Genomic DNA, 19,162 nt, shown 5'->3' with positions numbered 1-19,162 from the left:
AAAGCCCCAGCTGCAGGAATCAAGGGAGTGTGTGAGCCTCTCAGATTTCATTTTTTTTAAGTGTAAGTTTCTAGCCCTCCCGATGGCAGGAAAAAAGCTAGGAAGTATGAAGCGAGTGCACTGCAAAGGCTCAAATCTGAAGGTAAATAAAAAGATCCCAGAATTTTTCTTTTTTAAACTCATGATTTTTAAGCCAGTCTCATGATTTTAAACCTGACTCATGTTTCTGAATGGTTGGGGTTGACAATACTGATGATAGCATAATGGCAGGGGTTGAAATTCTTTACCTTAGTTTAAACATTAGTACAACTGAACTATAAGCGAATGAGAACATGTTCCTTGCGGTTTGAGCAGAGGATTATATACAAAGTGGAAACTAGAAATAGAACTGCAGGAGGGTGTTTAAAAGCTAGTCAAACTGATCAGTTGCTATTCCCCCTAGTGTGCAGTCAGAGGGTATGAACTATCCTGGGTTTGCGACTGCAGGGCAATTCTTGAATTGACGGAATCTAGATAGAAAGGATGAAAGTGTTGGCGTTTAAAAGAAAATAGAGGAACCCTCTTAGGAATCTGGGAACTGAAGCAAGAGGAGTGGTCCTGGATTCTGATCTGAAATGAAGAACTCACGCTATCCCAGCGGTTCTCAAACTGTGGGGCGGGCCTCCCAAGGGAGGCATGGGAAAGTGTCAAGGGAGGCACGAGCTATGTGCTTGTTTTGTTTTTTTTACGAAGCGCTCCAGCTGTCAGCCTGTAATCAGGCGCGGACTGACCCCTGCGGTGCCTCCTGCTGGTCGTCTCGGGAATTAGCTCACCCAGCATCCGGAGCGCCCTCTGCAGGCCAGGTGTCCCGCCTGTTGTTGGCCCCCATGTCTCTCTCTCTCTGGGTCTTCCCACCCAGGGGAACCTCCACCCCCTATCCCAATGTTGCCTCAGTTGTGGCTACTGCCAGTCACCATCTAGCCCCCGCGCCCTGGGGCAGACTGCAGTCTATCAGCCAATCATCACAGGCAACAAGGGGTTTGGACTGGCTGCCTTTACCCACCCTCAGGTTGTCCCTCTGCAACCCAAATACCTATGGGCCTAGGACCAGGCCCTGCAGCCTGGGGAGTTGCTGGCCTAGGGCTTCCCAGTCCCCAAGGCCTTTCCTCAGCCCTGCCTCACTCTAGGTCCCCGGTGAGTTCCCCAGCAGCCAGGCGTGTCTCTCTCTCCTGTCACCCCGCTACACAGCCCTAGGTGGATGGGCTGAAGATCCATGCACACCAAGGAGGCAGGGATAATGGGGACAGCCAGACCCCCACCACCCTGGAGCTGACAGCCAGAGCCGTGAACCTGGGCTCAGGCTCTCCACACCCATCCCCAATCCCTCACCTGGAGGTGGCAGGGCTCCGGCTATCAGCCCCAGGGTGGCAGCAGCACAGAAGCAAGGGTGGCAATGGGGCACTAAGTCTGCTGTGAAATGTGATATTGAACATCCTTTTTCACATTGCTGCCCTTACTTCTGTGCTGCTGCTGGCACGGCACTGCCTTCAGTGCTGGGTGCCTGGCCAGCAGCCGCTGCTCTCCACTCTGCCCTCAGTGCTGGGGGCCCGGCCAGCGGCCGCTGCTCTCCACTCTGCCCTCAGTGCTGGGGGCCCGGCCAGCAGCCGCTGCTCTCCACTCTGCCTCCAGAGCTGGGTGGTGGTATATGTACTTGGGGCGGGGGTGGGGGGGAGGCGTAAACCACTATAGACACAAAGAAGAGAGGCCTGATCAAATCAGTTTGAGAACCACTGCTCTATCCTAAAAGCCAGTGTCTAGGGCAAGAACTGTGTGGGGGCATCAAGGAGGCCTTCAGTCATTGTCTTTTCACTAGAGAGTTCACAAGAGCCAGTGTGTCGCAAAGGAAGGGAATTAGGAGCCGTTCAATCTGAAGCTCTAACTCCAAATGATTCTTCTTGTTTTCAACTATTTTCCATGTATTAAAATTCAAGTTTAAAGCGCTGCATTCCTTGTGCTGCCGTTTACTCTCAATGAACCGCGTGTGCGTATGCAGCTCCGCGGCCAGGAGTTCTAGCTCCAGTCTAGCAGAACTAAGTTACAATGTAAAATTCAGGTAAGGGGTCCCATAGCCCACAGCAAACCAGACACAGGAAGGGTCGGATTTATAGGTCAACTGGTTCAAAGACTGATTGCTGAGGAGTGCCCCTAAGCAAACGACCAATAAAAGTTTAAGCATCAAGTCACCCTGGGGCACCAACTGTGGGATGTTCATCCTTTAGGCTGCATCCACGCTTGGAGCTGGGGGTGGGATTCCCAGCTTGAGTCGCAAAACTCATGCTAGCTCCCATCGGAGCTCGTGTGCTAAAAATAGTAGCACAGCCGTAGTAGCAGGAGCAGCAGCGAGTGGCGGCACAGGCTAGCTGCCCCCAAGTGCAAACTGGCCTGGATGCTGGGGGTATGTACTCTGGGCACCCCCAACCTGTGCCACTACTATTTTTAGTAGTAACGCGAGCTCAATGCGAGCCAGTGTGAGGATGGCTACTCAAGCTGGGAGTCATCCCCGCTCCCCGCAGCTCCAAGTGTAGTGGGAACCTTAGAGACTAATCAAACCTGGACAATGGTTTCTCGCTCTGTTGATCGGTAACATTTATAGTTCCGAGCTCAATCAGGGCTGTTCACCTGAATCAAATTGCTCACATCCAGAAGTGTTTGCAGGACTGGGCCCTATTTATAGTAAATTGGCCATAGGGCCTAATTCATCCTTAACCAGTGCAGGTGCCAGCACAGACAGGGAGAGGGGAAAGGTTTTGTACTTTCCCTATTTAAGGGCTGCTAGGGCCCTGTATGGGTCACTGCAGTCATGTGGAATCACAGGGCCATAAGAGAGCTCCAGTCACACCCACTTCCTCCTCTAGCCCACCCCAGAATACTCTATCAGGGCTCTTGCAAGGAGAATTAAGCCTTCCCTCTGCACCTTTTGCAGCACCTAGCTGGCACAATGGGAGTGTGTCAGTCTGTCCCAGAGTGTTTGCCAGGGACATCCAGGGTGTCTCGCTTTTCAGTGGCGATGGACTTTTGTTTCCTTAGGGATTTAAAGTTAATGGGCCAGCATTGCCGCAGTAAGAGCATTATCCACTATTTCATTCCCCTTTGGTCTGAAGCCAAGGTTTCTGAATTTAGAATGAGGTTTTACTTGATTTGAATTGAGCTTGTGTTTACAAAATGTTCTAGTTGGCGAACCATTCTATCTGTCAAACTGAGACATGATGATGATGACGATAAGAGTCCAATGGCTTTAGAAAGCTTTTCTACCATTATGGTCAAGGAATGTCAGCATTTCTCCCAAAGTGCAGGCGGCGACAGATGGCTGCACTGTCTGCGACTTCTTCCCCCAACTGACAGTGCTTGATTAGACCGACTGGCTAGTCAACTTGTGTGTGACTGGGAGCCTCACAGAGAAAGGATAGGGGAGTTCTGTTTATTATTTGCATAAGTAGCAATATTTCCCTTTGCTTAGCCCCCTGAAAGGTGAGCTGCAAAGGTATTGCTAACAGTTAATCACTGAAGTCATGCCATATTAGCACAAAACTTTCTCCCTAAAATTGTGAGATATTGGAACTTGCTGACCTATGGTTTCCCTGGAGAGTGAATGATGTAACTATCATTAAAAGAGAATGAAAATAGCCGTTTGGAATGGAAGAGCTCTTTTAGAGTCTACGCTAAACCCTAATGAAGCCAGTGGGAGGTTTTCTATTGACTTCAGTGGGCTTTGGGCCAGGGTCTTGTATCTTTATTTCTGGTAGCTGCAGAGTGACATTGGTAACCTGGCAGGGAAATCAGGAAAGCTGCAGCTTAGATTTTACAGGCTCTTAATGAAGATGTAATTGTCTGAAATTTTTCTGCAAGCTCTTTCGGGCAGCAGAGGCTGTCTGCTACTCTGTGTTTGTATCGCCCATAGCACCATGGCTCTCTGTTCCTGGCTGGTCCCAAAGCACTAGTATAATAAATAACAAAACATTGTGCTAATTTTAACAATGACTATAGATCAGTGTCCAGTCCATGAAGATTCAAGGGAAGAAAGAAATATTTGTGCACGCTTTAATTTTTGGAGGCGCCCAGATGCCGTGAGGATGGGCTGATACAATTCTTAGATGAGAATTTGGGGATTTTAAAATTAAATAATAAAATAAATAGTAGTAAAATAATAATTCGCTATTCACCTTTAATATGTGGAGTGATGAAGGCAGATTTTTGTTAAATTAAAACATATTCCAGCTTTGTGTACAAACTAGAGTTTAGTCGGGGACAGTCTGGAGCTAAGGAGAATGTGGTGCTACATAATGGTGCATCTACAGTTGTACAGTAGCTAGATGCTTCGGTTAAAATGAGCAACAAGAGTGAAGATGGCAGTGTTGACATGTGAATTGCCTTCAGGCTTCAGAATTAAGGCCCCATTAATGGGTCAGTTAACGCCTATAAGAGCTGCAGAAGCTGTTGATCTGCACACTCTGGAGCCCAGCACTGCTGTGATTCATACGCGGAAGGCTTTCTTTTGCCACTACAACAGCTATTTTGGTCATGTGCCCCTCTTCTTCTATCCTGGAAATTCAAGGACTGTGCTACGGCTCCACCGTCCAAGAAGAAAGGAAGCAAACAGCAAAGTCCCTCCCTCTACATGCCAATGTTCCATCTACCCTTAGTACTTTTGCCTCCTGGTGCCTGGAAGCACAGAACCCGAACCTTGGCTTTCTCGCAGAATCGTGCCCTACTCCCTTTTTTAAAATCATGCTTCTTATTTCCTTTCCAGATCTTAGGTAGAAAAAAACAAAAGGAAGAGGGGAAAAAAAGAATCCAAGGGGGAAAAAAAGATAATTAAGAAGGGATCCCAGGATTATGGGAGTGGAAGCAATGCGGGTCTACAGACAACAGCTCTGCTTTAGAGACAGCTGCCACTAGCCAAGAGTCTAGGGTTTATTACAGCCAAGCGATTCAAGGATGAAGGGAAGAGAGAGAGATTGAAAGAACGTGGAGAAATGGGGATAATAGCACCGGGAAAGTAGTTAGTGGTCTGAATTACAGGATGAAAGAAGAAAAGGGATGGAATGGAACAGAAAAGTATCCTGAAGGAATAGATCCCAGAGAAAAATATTGCAGATGTGAAAAATTGGAATGATGGGAGAAAGAAAATAGGAGGAAGAACAATTGCAAAGGAAAATTAGTAAGAGAGTATTTAAATTATATGTGTTCTAGAATTCAGTGCCAAAATGTTACAGTGAAATAATGTCAGTAATTATGCAGATAAAGACATCACATCAACATTTTTGTTAGAGGAAAGTACAAAGGAGGGTGACTTTGGGGATGTGGGGTAACTCAGGTATTTCTGATCCAATGACAGACTTCAATCCTTGAGCTAATAGTTGTAGCCTGGATCTTCTGAACAATGGTACGAAACAGTCACAAGATGCCTTTACCCCTTCCGTCACTTTATGCTAGAAAAATGCCATGGTCTGGAATCTTGCACTGCAAAACCTTCAAATGGTGTCTTTTAAAAGGCAAGAGTTCTGCTGTTTGGTCGTACATTTTTTTTTTAGCAATAACTGTGCTGCCATGACACTATCAGGAAAGCTTGCCTTTAGAAATTAGCCACTCTTTTCCATTCCCATCACTATGAGGAGTATTCATTGAAGAGTGTTGAAGCAATTATAGAGCAGTAAAACGGTCAAAAGTCTTCCATGTTGGGGGAATGTGGTAAATGGTACTGTCCACAGTTATAGTGAAAGTGGTCCTGTCTGCTTTTTTTTTGAAGTTCCAGCGTGGTGCCAGTTTTGAATAGAGAACTGGGATTTGAATGTCAATGTGTGCCAGTATTGGTCTGTGCTGGCTGTTTGGGAAGTCACTGAAGACGATCCGTGATGCCTGTATCATCTTTAGAGATGAACCTCCATGCTGACAGTGTAGTGGAGTGGATTACAAAAAGCTAATTTATTTTTGCAGGCAACTGAGGTCTTTTTTTCCTTCAAATTGCCCATTAAATTTTTCAGCTTTTCCATAAAAATAAAACTCATCAGATAGTTTTGGAAACCATTTCTGGTAAAAGATATTTGCTTTTCAGGAAACAAAATGTGGACCAGCTTTACGTTTTGGGACACATCATACTTTGAATGTAAAAAGGTACAAAATTAAACCAAATCGCCATTCTAATGTGTTTAGCCATCACTATTACATTTGTATTAATATTAAAGAGTGTGGCTTTTCTTTCCCTAGAAACTTTCTAAAAGATAAATTAATTCCCAATGACACAATGAGACAAATCCCCAAGTGTTTTCAGTGCCACACAGATTAATAGACCATTCTGCAAGTTGATGGACCTTAGTCCTCATTAATGTCAAATTGCCTTACAAAAAATTTAGTTATGACCTCCAACTCCTTGATTCTGAACTGACAGATTATACTGTCATTAATCGATGCGGGTTTTGGCCTTTGGTTCTGACATTCAGAATGTAAGCTTACTCTTTGTTAATGTTCTTATTGGGTTCCTCAGACACATTTATATTCAAGAAAATTTCAAGCTTTAGTAAGCACTGATGATTCCTCATGTTTCATGAAATATTGAACACACCTTTTAATAAAATGTATTTGTAATGCACAGATCTCATTTTGTGTTCTCCCAAGGAAGCAGGTTTCTATTTGATGGGCTAGAGGACATGCGAGATCATTTATCACTGCAGGTCTGGGCCTGAATTTAGTTGCAGTGTCGTAAATTTGGAAGATGGCACAGCTAGTGATCTTCAGTTAATTTCCAGGAAAGTGTGAAAACTTTACCCTGGCTGATCACCAGAATAAAGATATAGCCAAAAAAACCTGCTTGATAACTTGCATGAGGATGAATTTAATCAAAGGTTTAAATGACTCCATTTATGGATACCAACCACATTCCTTCTAAAAAGGGTGATAAAAAGTCAGAAATTTTCTATACCATCACCAGATTTCTCTTCTAAGACAACAATGGGTGATATTTTGCCCTCAGATGCCTGACTTCAATAACAGATGTGTGTGTATCTGTGTGTATGTAAGGACTGAATTTGACCCAGTGATATCATTCAAGGAGATTGAATTTGGTCAGACTTCCCCTAGAACCTGGTCTTGTCCCCCACTGCCTACTGCGGCTGGTAATGGATTATGGATAATGCCTTTCCTGAAGTAAGGCTCTGCCCATCCTTTATTGTCAGAACCTGTCAGAAAGAAAGCCTTAAGTGTGACAGAATACACCCTTGTGTTCACAGCCTACACACTATTGTAATAATTTTTGTACAAGGCATGTCTTGTAAGGTATCATTTGAAAGCTCATAACTTGCTGGTCATTATTGTCCTGATAAAATATGTGTGGCAACATTGTATGTAAAGTTATAAAATAGCCTGTATGTTTTTTTTTATTATTAACATATGTTCCAAACCCCACAGCCCTTCTCAAACACAAGTTGGCAAACAGGTCTGTCCTCAACAAAGGAATGTATTCTCTGCTTGATTTGCATTTAGGCAGTAAATAGAGTCATCAAACAGGAAGGGAAGACAAAGAAATTTCAAACAGGTGGAAAAAATTGCAGGGAACATCCTTCCACATAGACTCTTTGGCTCCTGGGTCTCAGCTGGAAATGTTTTTCAAGAGGGGCACTGAAACTCTAAAAAGGAAAGACAAACACCCCAAGCACCCCATCTCTCCCATCGCATTCACCACATCTGGAGAGAAAAGGGAAGCAGTAGCTGGAGGCTTGGGGAGGGGGTCCTTACCTAAACAGTCAGGTCAGTGAGACTGCTGAAGGCATGTGGTAAGAATCTTTGCTTGAATCTGATTCAGTTTAAGTTAGGCATTAGTGAGCATTTTATCTTTATTTTTCTTGTAACCATTTCTGACTTATATGCCTCATTACTTGTACTCACTTAAAATCTATCTCTTTGTAGTTAATGAGCTTGTTTTTCTGTTTTATCTAATCCTGTGTGTTTAAATTAAAATGTATGAATAACTATTTGAGATAATAAGATGCCATATTTTCCCCTTAAAGGAATAACAGACTTAAAATATTTGTGCTGTCTAGGAGAGGGTTGGGCAGTTTAGGACATACTTTTCTGGGGGGGAAATCCAGGGCTTGGGGTGTGTTGGGGTCACCCTGAAGTATAACCAAGGCTGGTGAGAGCCAGAGTGTAATCCAAGTGTGGTTGGCAGGCTGCAGTTACACACAGACACTGAGAGTGTGGCCTGCATGCTGGAAAGCTGTTTGTGAGTGGCTCGGGGGGAGTTACTGCAGCAAGGCATTGTAAGGCACCCAATGTTGCAGGGCAGGGTGATGCTGCCCTCTCTGGTCTGGCCTGTATCCTGGTATGTGACACTAAGACAACCCTTTCTTCATCTTTGTCAGTGATGACACGTCTTGTTCTAATCTATGAAAGAGAAGAAAGTTGTTTTGCATTTGCTTAATAGGTCAATGCATTCTCCTTCCAGTAGAGCTAATTGTGACAAAACTAATTCATGTTCTCAGTCCACTTTTGACTGAAAAAGCATGTATATTGTCAATGCTGCCACCGCCACAGCTAGGACTAAGAGGCCCTTATTGGCACTGTCAGCACAGGGATGATTGGATGGACAAATGACTCCTGTGCTTGCGGCAATCGTCCCCTGACATCTGATTTTTGAGACACCTTAGTGGGAAGCCTGAGGAAGCTTGTGCTGCTGGTGTCCATGATCTGTATATAAATAAGACCCCAGGACTGTTGATCCGACACTTTCCATAACCACTAAATTCTCTACATGAAAAGAGAAAATTAATTCTCATTTCCTGTATCATCAATCAATAGGAAGGAAATTGCATTTTGTCTTCTTAATCCTTTAATTACAGCCATTCCCTATTGCAGCCTGAATGAAAAGCTGTATTATCAAGCTGCCTTTCTTTATTTACTACTATTTCTTATAAGTACATTGACTTTTATGGGTGAATCAAACCACACGTCTTGACTGGGCAGATTTGAATTTCATCATTCAAATTCCATATTCAACTAGTTAAATGTTTATTTAACTAAAGGCACTTTCCCCAAAAACACGTGGCTAGTCTTCTGTTGGCCTTGCAGCTTGGAATGATAGGGCATTGTGCTACCATGTGACGGACCCTGGGACTCCTGCTTTCAGTAGAAGTGATGCTTTCAACCTTAAGGAAAAGGATATGAAGGGTCAGTTCAAAATGCATTGTGCTTAATGTAAGTTCTGCATAGTGGAGGTGGAGGGAGTATTATTTTTTATCCTGTGTACTTATAAATGAGCAACAATGCGTTTGGCAGTGCAAAGAAGGTGATTCATCATTTTGAAGGGAATAGGTCAGTGAGAAACCTACGCTTTGTTTGTTGGCAGCAGAGTTACCAACTGTTGTGAGTTTATCCTGAGTCTCACAATAGGTTCAAAAACTAGAAGACAGTAAGATCATACAACTATTATGGTCATAGAATCATAGAGGTTAAGGCCAGAAGGGGCCACTGGATCATCCAGTCAGTGTATCACAGGCCACCAGCACCACCTAACCACCCACACAATAAACCCAACCACCAAGGTTAGACCAAAGATTTACAACCCCCAGAAGGCTAAGCTATTGTGTACCACAAGCACAGAAGAGGAGGGACCAAGGTGCACCTGTGTCAGAAGCCCCAAGAATGGCAACTCATCGATTAACTGAGATATACCCAGATTATCCGACAAGCACCCCACGCTGCAGTGCAAGGTGAAAACCCCGCAAGGTCCCCGCCAATCTGATCTGGGGGGAAAATTCCTTCCTGGCCCCTTGTAAGGTGATCAATTAGACCCTGAGCATGGGAGCAAGAACCAGCCTGCCAAGCACCGAGAAAGAGGATGTTCGGTGCCACCTGCCCACACCATCTAGTGTCCCATCTCCAGCCATGGGCATCTCTGATGCTTCAGAGGAAGGAGGCAAAGAGCCCAGAATCCCTTGTGGGGAGGATAAACTCTTCCTGACTCCTGAAAGTAACCGGCTGAAGCCTTGAAGCATGAGATTCTCGGGACCTCCCCCACCCTGCCTAGGGCTGCTGAGCCCTCCCCGCACCATCACAAGCAACCCTATCATATTATCCCACTCATAAATGTGTCAAGATCCCTCTTAAAACTAAGTAAGTTGTTTGCCCCGTCGACTCCTCCTGGGAATCTGTTCCAGAACCTCCCTCCTTTGTTGCTAAATTTCATGATTTTTAAGCCAACCTATGATTTTGTTGGCACCTGACTCATGGTTTCTGAACTCAAGCTTAGCAATGCTGTATCGAGATATACATGTAAAAGTTGTTTCAGACAAGTGTATATAGGTCACTAGTTAAACAATAAACAAACCAAGAAATAAATAAGTAAAACTGATCAGCAAACAGGACCATAGAGGAAATCTCGTGATCTTATCGTGGTTAAGGCTATGATTTTGTCACAGAGGTTGGGGAAGTCACGGAATCCATGACTTCCAAAGACCTTGACTTGAGCCCATGGTGGCTGGGAGCTGCAGGTCCCATCACCTCCCAGGTGCCTAGGGTGACCAGATAGCAAGTGTGAAAAATCGGAACGGGGGTGGGGGTAATAGGTGCCTACATAAGACAAAGCCCCAAATATCGTGACTGTCCCTATAAAATCTGGTCACCCTACAGCTGCCGCCAGCAGCAAGGGGACCCCCCAGCTGCTGTGGGCTGTGGGCGGCAGGGGGACCCCTTGCAGCCTCTGGCCACTGTGGGTGGCAGGGGGACCAACGCAGCTCCCAGCTACCGTGGGCAGCAGGGGACCCCAGCGGGTCCCCGCCGCTGTGGGCAGCAGGGGGACCGCAGAGCTCCGACCCATGGGTGGAGCTCTGAGCCCCTGGGGATGTTGAGGGGCCCCTAGAGCTCCCAGCCAGCCCCCACAGCTTCCCAGCAGCTTTCCATTTTATCATGGATATTTTTAGTAAAAGTCAGGGACTGGTCAGGGGTATCCATGATTTTTTCTTTATTGCCCATGTCCTGTCCGTGACTTTTACTAAAAATATCCATGACAAAGTCTTCGCTTTAATCATAGCTAATTGTTTGGGAGCACAGCGACCTGGCAATTCAAGCGTTGGCCCGACAAAGAACAGTTTTCTGAAATTCCATGTATCTGTGCTGATCGCTCGACCATTGATACTGATAGGTAAATATATAAATATACCTAAGTAAGTGCTTGTTGTCCATAACGCGGGACTTGCTTTTCAAGAGCACGCAGTCAGATTGTCAAGCGTTTAGCCCCCCTAATTGGGCCCAGACTTTCAAAAGAGCTCCCATTTGGGCACCTAAATAATGGCTCGATTTTCAAAGCTAGCTCAGCACCCAACATGTGGCGCTCATCTGAAAATCGGAACCCGTATTTTGATGCCGGTGTGGGTGCTGAGCTCTTCTGAAAATCTGCTCCTGACTGTGTCAGCTGAGTCCATCTGAGATTTCTGGCCATTGAGCCTTCATGTCAAATGTCTGTTTCCAAGGCAAACAATAAATAGCTTCTGACATTAGCCCTAGACTTTTACTCACTGCCATATGTAGGCTGATTATTTATAGAAACATGCACTTCATATACATGATACTGGATCCTGCGGGAAGAAAACCCAAATGGATTTAAACAGAGTGGCTAAAGGTTTTACAGTTGCCTTGGGATGAAGGCGCAAATATGGTCAGCTTTTTTTCACCTACTGTACAGAGAGAGGCAAAGGGCCACCTGGCTCGGTGAATCCAGACTCAAGAAGCAAGTTTTTAGGAAATAGTCCAGTTGAACAGGGTATTTATACTAACATGCTGGAGCATGGGAATAAAACAGTTTAGCTGTCTAAGAATTATTTTAGGGAAGTTTTATGGCCTGTGTTACACAGGAGGTCAGACTAGATGATCGCAGTGGTCTGTTCTGGCCTTGGAATGTGTGTTTCTAAGAACCAGACGGGTGACTTTGATACAGCTACAGAAATAAGAACATGAGTGCGCAGTCTGGAAAAAAGCAAATGACTGACCATAAGCAAATCTGCTTCCCTGTTGTTGTGTCCAACAACTTCAGCAAAGAAGACATCGGAAATGATCGAAAACCTGAGCTATGTCTTCTGAAAAATGCCTCTTTCAGGAGGGTAAGAACATGAACCATGCCAAGAACAGAGAATTCTTGTCTGCCCTGATATTTATCTGACTGACTGCAGCTGAGTTACACCTGATTTCCACGAATGTGCCTGAGAAGAGAATATCACATCTGTCTACTTTTAGCTGCTTAGAATTCGTGTTGTTTTTCCTTTTCAGGTTATGGACTAAATTTTTGGCTGGTGGTGCAGACAGGTAACTATCGGAAACCCCTGCTAACAGTGGCAGCACAGGGAGAGCTAGTTGGCTGCTCTGATCACAGCTGGGCCAAAAATGGGTTTTTCAGTTGCCTGGCAATTTTGGAAAAAATAATTTTTTTGGCAAATCAAAGCGTTAAAAAAATTGCTTCCAGTCAAGTGAAACATTGAGCTCAACTCAAAACTAAACATTTTGTTTCAATTGAGCTTTAATTTTTTTTTAAAAGTAAAGGAAATCTTGAATCAAAAAGTCATTTTGCATTTAAAAATGTAAAGGGTTTTTTGTGGGGGGAAGAGAGGTGGTTGGTTTGGTGATTTTTTTTAATCACAACAGTTTGGTGAAATCTACCCAAGTTCATGAAATATTTTAGTGTAATCGAATTTGCATTTTTCATTTAAAAGAGTTTTGGTGGAAAATTTTGCCCAGTTCTACCCCTGACTTTGGCCTTCAAAACCTGGGTGAGGCCCTTAGCAACAGGAAGTGTTGATGTGCCAGGAACAAGGTCCTGCAGCTGTGCCTGCCCAGTTGCCAGGCAGCCAATGAGTGCAGCTGTGCCACAGCAGAACCATCTGATTGGCTATGGCAGTCAGGTGGCTTGTTCATAAGCCCAGCAGAGGCAGAGGATCAGTGGCTGTTCAATGCACATGTCTGTAGATTCTCTGCCTCACTGTGCTTTCTTCAGTCCAAGTCCTGCACCAGCTTCACACTAGCCTAGATCCTGCCCTGTAGCCAGCCTTGTAATCCGGTTCAGACCGTCAGCTCTGATTCCTGGCTCGGACTCTGTCTCAACCCTTGACTTTGGCATTAGAATCTGACCACTAGGCCTGACAGGATGAGAGAAATGGGCCATGGCCAAGGGGTGTGGTCTACATGTCAGTGCACAAATGCTCCATGGCTTGGAAATGGACGCACTGCAGGGCTGGCTCCAGGCACCAGCGAACGAAGCAGGTGCTTGGGGCGGCCAATGGGAAGGGGCGGCACGTCCGGGTCTTCGGCAGCAATTCGGTGGTGGGTCCCTCAGTCCCTCTTGGAGCAAAGGACCCGCCGCTGAATTGCCGCCGAGGAATGAAGCGGCACGGTTGAGCTGCCGCCTAAGTGCCGCCGATCACGGCTTCCCCCCCCCTTCGCCGCTTGGGGCGGCAAAAAAGCCTGAGCCAGCCCTGACGCGCTGCATTGCCTCCTCTTACAGATTATCCTTACTCTCAGTAGGACTAGATTGACAGGGGACTATGCATAGGACTTACCAGAAACCAGGTCACATTAATATTGCAAGTAGAGCTCGTCAGAAAAAAATGGATGGAACCATTTTCCATCAGAAAATCATTTCCATTGAAAGTAAAAGTCTCTGAAAGATCATGTTGATTTTTCTGAAATCTTGTTTCTGAGAAAAACTGTGTGGTGGAGGAGAAAGAGTTCTAACAATTTCAAAGTGTTCCGTTTTGACATTTTTTTGGAATGAAACATTGTTTTTTTTCCATTTCCAAAATGATGTATTTTAATTTGTTATTTTATGTTATAGGCAATATAACATTAAAAACCTTGAAATTGAAATGAAACATTTCAATCTACCTGAAACAATTTTTCGGGGGTGGGGTGGGGAAGATTTCCTTTATGAAGAATTTTGAAATTTTTGCTTTTGTTCTGATTTGGAAGGAAGTGAAATTCCAGTCTCAAAATACTTTGTGAAACAGATTTTCCATCATCTGCACAGCTCTAATTGCAAGCTCTTGCAAGATACACTCATATGGGGGTTGACAGGTATCTTCTGTTTTTGACAGAATGTGATCCACTGTATTTTCATCACAGTGGAATTTGAATGAATACCTAAACATGTGGCCCCATCACCAGACAGGGAAGCAAAAATCCTCCTTTTGAGGACACGGTGAGTTCTGTTGGACGTTGACTGCTAAAATGGTTCAATCAAGATATAAATAGGCTTTAACTGGCACTCCCAAATGCTTTTAAACTATATTCCCTGCTGCTGGCACTCTAAAAGGATTTCAGTCCTCCCCTGCCTTTGCAGGTAAAGAAAAATCGAAGATTGTTTGCAATTTGATACTTGCAACCAGACCCCCAGCTGATTGGTAAAAAGGAGAGGCACAAATATCAACCAAATGGGGAAATGCCTTTTGGAGAGGAAGAGATTGAATGGATAGAGTTCAATGTTCACTACAAGTCGGGTTCAGTGAAGCAGACTTTCACTTCACTGGTTACCTTGCTCTCAGTCTTTATGAATAGCTTGTCAAAGACCTATTAAAATATTTGTCTAAAGAGAATGGTAGTAAATCATGGTGGTACCAAGGTGACCAGTGAAACTGGCACAGTTATAAGCCACCATGTTGATAGTCCTGGACACTTGTCTAAACTAGAGTGGTAAAAAAAAATAAAACCCACCATTGCAAGAAATGCTGCTTGGAATCCCTGAAGCTGGCAACCTTTGCACTGCACTTTGAATCCACGCCCAACAGCTGTCTGAGTCCAGTCATTTCTCAGCAGTGTTTGTAATGGCAGAGTAGGCACCTGGGTGCAAGATTTAGCTTAGAACTAGCTCAACTAGTATAGACCATAGGCAGGAAGCCACTTCTCCAGTTTAGCTGGTCCCCCCACTTAAGGTCCATCCCACAGGGCAATGATTCACATTTGGAAGTTACTGAAAAAGTCCTTCCTCCAAGCAACAAATTCTGGGTGCTGTGGGACATGGCCTTGTGGAATCCCAGAATGCACCAAATGCACTGGTGAAACAAAGGTTGTAAGGCAAAATCCCTGTGCGTTAGTAGACCACAGTATTGCCAATTCCAAGCATTCAATCATCATAAGTCAGGCCCCCAAAATCATGAGATGGGCTTAAAAATCATGATTTAAAAAAATTGCATTTATGCCTTCTGGTTTGAGCCCTTAAGAGTCACATATTCCAGTTTTTCCATCGCCATGACGGCTAGAAATTTTTTTTTAATTTTATTTTAAATGAAAACTGAGAGTCTTACAAGATCACATGATCCCAGGAGCTGTTAAAACCAATGTTGCTGTCCGGGTGCTTTAAACAGCTGTCCTGGCAATTGGTGCAACTAGTCATTTTGTGCAATTTGGATCCCTGCTGTTTCCTCCTCCTTTAAGGCAAGCAGGCCCACGATATCTAAGTCAGCTTCCAGTTGTCTGTTGTAGTGCAAAGGTTCGCAAAATACGGTCCATGGAGCCTCAGTGAAAGTCAGTGGGACGACTTAGGCTCCAAGTTCCTAAATCACTTTTGAAAGTGGGACTTGGGCGTTGCTGCGCTCAGCGTTCCACGGCCTAAACACCTTTGAAAAACATTTAGGCCTTAGACGCTGTTGAAAATTTACCCGTGTCTACTTTTGCAAAAAGGTCGAAATCTTAAATCCACCCACTTCCCCGCTCCCTGACTGCACCTTCTGTGCTGCATCCCCTGAGCAACGGATTGTGCTTTAAGATCACCCGTGCAATCTCGTTGCAGTCGGTGGAGGCGAGGGTGTAAGTGAAGGAAGAATTTGGCCCTAAGTCCGGGTTCTAGCACTGTTGTAACTGCAGTAAGTGCTGACACAAATAATATTACTTCTGTGCTAGCCTGTTACTGAGTTGGATTGTGGTTTCAGAGATGGGGTACTTCTACACAGTGCACTAAAAATAGCAGGATAGCTGGGGTAACGTGGGCAGCAGGTTGGGTCAGCTCCCAGGGGGTCTGAGTGGGTTTGTACTCAGCTAGCCTGTGCCTGCCTGTGCTACCCCCTGATATTTTTGGCATAGAAGCTTGAGCAGAGCTAGCACGTGTGTGTCTATCCAAGCTGGGAAGCACTCTTCCAGCTACGGTTGCAAACCCTTATGTAGACAGGGCGTTAATGTCAAACCACTGGTTGTATTTTCAATTAATAGTAGGTATCATAGTGGTTGGTAGAACAGGGTTACTACTGAGGGATAATTTAGTATTACTGACTAGTCATCAACATGTTAATAGCCTTAGAATTTAATCTCTGCAGGAGGAGCAGCATGTAGAAAAGTGACAGCACTACTCAGATTAGCATGAATAATGTTAGTTGTAATGTTACAGCACATAGTATAATTAGTTGCGATATCAGGAATTAAAAATTACACTGATTGGAGTTCCAGGACTTTTGCCAAAGAAGTGCTTCTCGTCATAGGGATGAGTAACTGTTATAAAGTCTGGTATCTCATGAACTACCAGCACTAGAAATTAATACTATATGCCATTGGGAAAAAACGAGACTCCAAGATTTACAGTAACACAGCATTAATTTTAGTCCTTAAAACTGGTTCATTCTGATGAATAGCGTGCCTTACTTTTGCCATTTCCATTCTGAATGGATTTCTGATGGAGCTCTATCGTGGAAACTGGTATAGCTGGCAACCACTGCTTTATACCACTTGAAATCCCATCATTCCAGATTTCAAATGGGGTAAAGCATTTGTCTTTAATCCTAGCATTTTGTGAAAATGTTGGCAGCTTAAATTGCGCTATAATTAGAGTAAGTGTGGGGAAAACAAGATAGTAATCGGAACAACGTGATTTAATAGTATAGGTGTCGCTCAATTCATAAGTGGCTTTCCAGTATTTATTCAATATTAACTTATTAAAACCGTATTACTTAAAATTATGAATGAATATAATCTATTAAGAGGCAGTGTGGTCTTGTGCATTGGGTGCTGGACTTGGCAAGTAGGAGATCTGTGTTCTATTCTCACCTCTGCCACTGGCCAGCTGTATGATTGGGCAAATCATTTCACTTCATGTGCCTGTGTTTCCCCCCCACCCATTCACTGTCTTGTCTATTAATATTTCAAGCTCTTAGGAGACTGTCCCTAACCTGACAATGTGTATGTACAGTGCCTAGCACAATGGGGCCCCAATCTCAATTGGGCCTTCTAGGCTATCTGGTAATAGTACAATTATAGTATGTGATCATGGAATTAAAGACTATGTCCTAATTTCTGTAAATCCATACACATGCTCACCTTCCCTGCATCCATGAGGATCCCTATTACCTTAATAGCTTCCACCCATACATATGAATGTGCAGGATTAGGCCTATATAATAACTTATAGGTAAAGGGAGCAGAGTTAAGGCTATATATGCCTTAACGTTGGCATTTACTGACTTTTGAGTGCTTAACCAAATTTTGGATGAATTTTGAATGAAATATAATAAGTTATTTGATAGTGGTCCCTGTAATAATCATATCCTAGGCTAATAGAGCTCTCTGTGTTTGGCATTGTGGTTTATTTCCTCTCAGTCTGGGCCCTTCTGATTTCAGCTTTGGAGTTTAAATAGATTAACATTCAAGTTATGAACATTGGCCAGAGCAGAGCAATAAAAGTGATAAGAGGTTTAGAAAACATGACCTATGAAGAGAGTTTAAAACAATTGGGCATGTTTAGTTTAGAGAAGAGATGGACGAGGGGGAACAAAGTAACTGCCTTCAAATGTGTAAAAGATTGTTAAAAACAGGATGGTCAATTGATCTCCATGTCTACTGAAGGCAGGACAAGTAATCATCAGCTTAATATGCAGCAAGGGAGATTTAGGTTAGATATTAGGAAAAACATTCTAACTCTAAGGATAGTTAAGCACTGGAACTGGTTACCCAGGGAGGTTGTGGAATCCCCATCCTTGGAGATTTTTAAGGAGGAGGAGGGGGAAGATTATATGACTTCCTGAGGTCCCTTCCAGTCCTACATTTCTATGATTCTCTAAATCACAACCATCTGGAACCTTTGCCCATCTCTTGATAAGAACCAAACCAAAATACTTTTTGAGGAACGAAACATTTTGGAAAACATTAAGGACAAAGAACCCACAACCCAACATACTTGTAGTTTGGGCCAAGACCAGGAATCCTGAATCCTGCAAGGATGGCTATTCTCAAAGGCTAAATATTGTGCTAACGATCTGCAATTCCCCATAACATCAATAAAGATTTGGTCCACGCTATTCCTAGTCTAAATGAATCCTGGGAGTGCTGGGAATCTTGTAAGAATCCCACCCATCCCAAAGAGATTCAGGATAAGCGTCTGAATGTTTGGGTGTTTGTCCAACTGAACTAATTTCAGATCTTCAGCCCATTGAACTCAGTGAACATGCCAGCAGCAGAAGAATAAGCTAATTTTCCTTTCCGTTTTAATAATGAAATAGTTTAAGACAGTGACAGGTTTTTAAATCCAAAGTTCATAAGGCATCATTTCAAGTAGTGTTATTAGATTTAATAGTGTGTAATTATAAAGATATATTAAATCAGAAAAGTAATATGACTCAGGATTGTTTGCACTTCATTTTTTTTATTAGAAAGATAATAAGTTTAAGCATCTGATAGTTACTCGATGGCTTATGTGGGAAAAGCTATTCTCAGTCCAGTTCTTCAAAGTGAGGATTCTGGGTAAGGACAAGCAGAAACAACTAAGATGTCTATACACCACTTCAAGGAGTCTGGGTAACAAAATGAAGGAACTAGAACTACTGGCGCAAAAAATGAAACCAGATATTATAGGGATAACAGAAACGTGGTGGAATATTAGTCATGACTGGAGTACAGGTATTGAAGGGTATGTGCTGTTTGGGAAAGATGGAAATAAAGGTAAAGGTGGTGGAATAGCATTGTATGTTAATGACGATGTAGACTGTAAAGAAATTACAGGTGATGGAATGGATAAAACGAAATGTGTTTGGGTCAAAATCACTTTGGGGAAACATGATAATAGAGGCTCCACTGGGATAGTGCTTGGGGTGTGCTACAGACCCCCTAAGATCCAATTTGGATATGAATAGAGACCTCTAATATTTTTAATCCAATAAATACTATTGGGAAT

Source organism: Terrapene carolina, unplaced genomic scaffold (assembly GCF_002925995.2).
Source record: "Terrapene carolina triunguis isolate 2854851 unplaced genomic scaffold, T_m_triunguis-2.0 Scaffold132, whole genome shotgun sequence".
Classification (NCBI taxonomy): Eukaryota; Metazoa; Chordata; order Testudines; family Emydidae; genus Terrapene; species Terrapene triunguis.
This window is presented reverse-complemented; position numbering follows the sequence as displayed.